The sequence below is a fragment of the Nannospalax galili genome, unplaced genomic scaffold (genome assembly GCF_000622305.1).
Source record: "Nannospalax galili isolate Female #2095 unplaced genomic scaffold, S.galili_v1.0 scaffold576, whole genome shotgun sequence".
Lineage (NCBI taxonomy): Eukaryota > Metazoa > Chordata > Mammalia > Rodentia > Spalacidae > Nannospalax > Nannospalax galili.
The window spans coordinates 1,366,841-1,371,313 of NW_008339223.1; positions in this window are offsets into that span (position 1 = coordinate 1,366,841).

Here is a 4,473-nt window from a genome sequence, read left to right on the forward strand (position 1 = left end):
GTATTTTTTTAAATTTAGAGTTATTTCCTTCAAAAAAAAAATTGCATGTCATCCAACATTTTAGTAAGCCTTTGCCAAATGGCTAACATAGTATAACAGAATCAGCAAGTGAACACTTCAAATCTAGGCCCTCTGCTCCTGTCTTGTTGAATTCTGGATGGTTCTTGTTAAATTCTGAATGGGTCTTGTTGAATTCTGGATGGGTCTAAGACTTGGGAAGCCTTGATTTCACCCTCTATCTGTTCTGTATCCCTCAAACTGGAATTGTCTCATCCCACAGCTTCACGTTGGCAAACTGCTACTTATCCTTTGACCCTCAGACCAAATGACCCTTCTTCATTCTGTATCTGGTGAGCCACAAAGCTTTCTCAACTTCTCTGATGTTAATTTCTCTTTTTTCTCTACTCTCAAATGATGTTATTACTATTGCCAGCACCAAACACTGTGTGTTATAATTTGTGTGTGCTCTCTGTCTCCCCAGCTAGACCGGGAACTCTGGTACCAGGGACAGAGAAGGTACTTGGTACTCAATTTTGAGTAAATGAGCAAATGAAATTTTATTCCTTTATCTTTTCCCTGGTGGATTAGACTATGTTCGGATGCTTAATCAACTTTATTCAGTCCATTCTTTGCCAAATCAGACAATAAACCAGGAACTATCTGTGTGCTTGACTGTGGATTCATCTCCCATCTTGAACTGGGTCACTTATGTCTTAACATCCTGACTTGCATACCAAAATTGTGATCTATTTTTCACTATTGAAAAGTCTCTTAACTCAGGCCGGGCATGGTGGCACACACCTTTAATCCCAGCACTCGGGAGGCAGAGGCAGGTGGATCTCTGTGAGTTCGAGGCCAGCCTGGTCTCCATAGCAAATCATGGCCAGCTAGGGCTACAAGGAGACCCTGTCTCAAAAAGACCAAAATAAAATAAAATAAAATTATAAAAAGTCTCTTAACTCTTCCCCAAGAAGGTCATCACATCTTTTCTGCTACCTTTAAAGACATGGAGACATGATCCAAATATAGTAATGATTCAGGAAACAGGGGAGCTCTGACTTTGAGAGATTTTCCATACCAATAGTTTTTTTCTCTATTTTCTAACTGAAAACTGAATTATAGAAATTAGACAACTTACCCAGTGCCACACAGATAAATACGTGATGTAGGACTTTTTTGGTACTGGTACTTGAACCCTGGGGCTATTTTTTACACTTCACCACTAACCTACACTACCAACTTCTCATATATGGGATTTTAAATCAAGATTTCTGAGGCAGAGGCACTTCCTTGATTTCACCGTTAGTAACTCAAGCTGGGGCAGACAGATAAGCAAGTAAAATACTTGCCTTACAAGTATGAGAACTGGAGTTGGAACCTGTGAAAATGTTGGTTGTGGCACACACTAGAAATCTCAGTGCTGGGGGGCAGAGGCAGGTAGATCCCTGGCTGACCTGGGTAGTCTAGCCTACCTGGCATGTTCCAATCCAGTGAGAAACCTTTCAACCCCCTCAAAAAACAAACGACACCTGAGGAAAACCACCTGATGTTGTCCAATGGCCGCCACTTGCACCTGCACAAACATGAACACACACATACGTGCAGATAAAAACACACACATGCTTAAATACACTTATACATGCATACACATATATAAATATACACACGTACATACTCTACACACATATACATACACATACATACATATAAATACATGCATCCACATCCACATTCATGTGCACACATACATGCACCCACATACACATATAGACACATAGACATTCATAAATACACATACGTATATACATATATACACGCACACACAAGACGTCTGAAACCAATTTAAAGCTAAGCACAATCATGTGTTGTCTAAATTTCTACTTTATTCGTTGTTTCAGAATAAACATGATGTAAGGAAAGAAGAGACATTTCAAACAAAAACCTATAAAACTCCAATCCTTCTGCTTTAACTTGGAACTTCTCAATTACATCTTCCTTTCGGACAAGAAGAAAATCTTCCTTTCATTTTTACTAAAACAATAATGTGGGTAACAATAAATGGTAAGTTTAGAAGCGGCCCTCGCCAGTCCACACAGTCCTTTACTTCTTGGCAAAATATGATGTAGTGATTTGGGGAAAAAAAAATCACTTACTCTTTGAGGCCAGAAGTTAATTGAAAAAGACCTTAGATTCTGATGAGTTTGTGTTTTATGGTTGATTAACTTGTTTTAATACCAAAAATAGGCTTAGGAAACCCAATTATCATGCCACTCGATCTGAGTTATTGGCTGCTCTCTGCTGGTTCCTGGATGTCTTATTGACAGAGTTGTACTTCATGCCACAGTGACGTACAAGAGAAACTAAGCTTCAGTTTGGAAAGCAAGATTTAGTTTTGACATGAGCTATTGCCCAGTTTCAGAGTGGCTAAAATTCTGAAATCCTTCCTTCCTATAACCAGAGTTTGTAATCCACACCTACGATCAGACTCCTGGCCCTAACCACAGGGTGTATACAATGAAAAATTAAAGTCCTAGTATTTTCCAATTGTTTCACTATTTTCTACCCGTAAGCCTACCACACCTCTTTTTATTGTCTTTCAACCTTGTTTCAAATTAAAATGATGAAGCCAGACATTCGGTTGCAAACACAGCAAGCAGGAAAAGTAATAAATGAAGTCATGGTGCCCGATTCTGAAGTCTGTGCTCCTAGTGGCCTCACCACTGACATGCACATGCTCTGTCCTGACCAGAAAACAGCTACACTTGTGTGAAATGGCCATTTTCTTCACTTGCTATAGGGAAGCAAGAGAGGGGACTAGACATGAGTGTCTGACAGCGGTACTGGAGATTCTTACATGATCGTTTCACTTTGCTCAGCCTGAGCGCCACAGATGAGTTTTGGGTTTCTGTTACCATAGCTGCTTACAGTAATGAGTTATGTGGTTTACTTGTGAAAGATTCTTACAATCTGTCAGGTTCACAACGAACTTTGTGACTCATAAACAGTGTGTTCTGATCCGACGCATATAAGTTTGTCCCACTTCTAGGCACAGCTATTTTCCTAGGTATCAACAAGCTTTAAGGGCAAGGGAATAACTTGAAGAAAGGCAGTTTTCTCTGTGTAACACATATTTTGAGCAAGGTACTAAAACCTGTGAATGGCTATAATCTGTGGATTTAACCCGATCCTGTTTCTTACTTGTCTTTAATGAAGTAGGTGGTATTTGCAAAGTATCTTGTCAGACACTGAAAATTTGGGGATAAACTAAACAGAAACAAAAAGAGAAAAATGTGAGACTAATTCAGCCAATTTTTAGAGAAATTAGGTGTTGACAACTCTTTGAATTGCTTCATTAATCATAAATTACTCTTAAAATGTAGAATTTGGAACTATGGAAAAACGTGTTGATTATTTGGCCCCACCCTCCTATTTTACAATAAAGAAAATACAGGACTTGTTTGAGACTATTCAGTTCAGATGACAATACTGATTGGATCTTGGGCTTTCTTTTATCCAGGCAATTTTATTCCTATTTTACACTGTATCTATGTGGCTTATTTACACTGTTTTATTGGTAGAGCCAACCAATTTCAGGAGTCTGTGGAACCTCCCGTAAACCTGGATCCAACATACAGTCCCTAGAACTCCTTCGTCTGTGCATCCAGATATCCACTCCACACTCCACGGAAGAAAAAATCTCAGCATTAATTGTAAGATGCACAGTCTGACAAAGGATAGAATCAAAACCAACTAAAAAACTAGAATAATTTCAATATTCAAATCAGACCACTCAAAAAGCAAAGTGTGACAGACTCTTAAAAACTAGGCTTTGCTAGTCCAATTGCTATGATGTCATACACAGTTTGACGTTGCTGGGTAACTTGGTAAACATACTTCTTCCATGGTTTAATTCCCTTCCCCAAGTGAGCTCCTTAGGCAACCAGGCTTCATTAGCTCAGGTGCTAGCCTCAGGGAACTACTTGTTTTAATTAGAGGGATGAAATGGCATTTTAATTGTGCACAATGATTAATAAACATGCTGAGCTGCTGCATAATGATCTGGGCTTGAAGAGCTTTCTCCTGTACTCCTGATATCTACAGCCATTAACTGATTGTTATCCAGGCTGAGAGCTATCGGGCTCTTCCTCCAACCAAATTGCACATTGTCTGTCCTCTGATTTTTCTGTTAATAATAATTATTAGAGCTAAGTCCCATCTTTTGTACCAACAGAGAGACAAGACTAGAATGGAGAAAGCTTACAAAGTGGCACACAGTCTATGTAATTTATTTCAATGAACTTCCTTGTAAAAGGGAGATAATAATAGGACCAAGCTGACAAGGCTTTGCACAGGCTAAATTAGACAATGCACGCAAAGTCTTCAGCAGATTGTCAGCCCGGGATAAACACCCAGGAACACCGGATGGCCATTGTCATTAACATGCACTGTTTTCATCATCATCATCATTAGCTT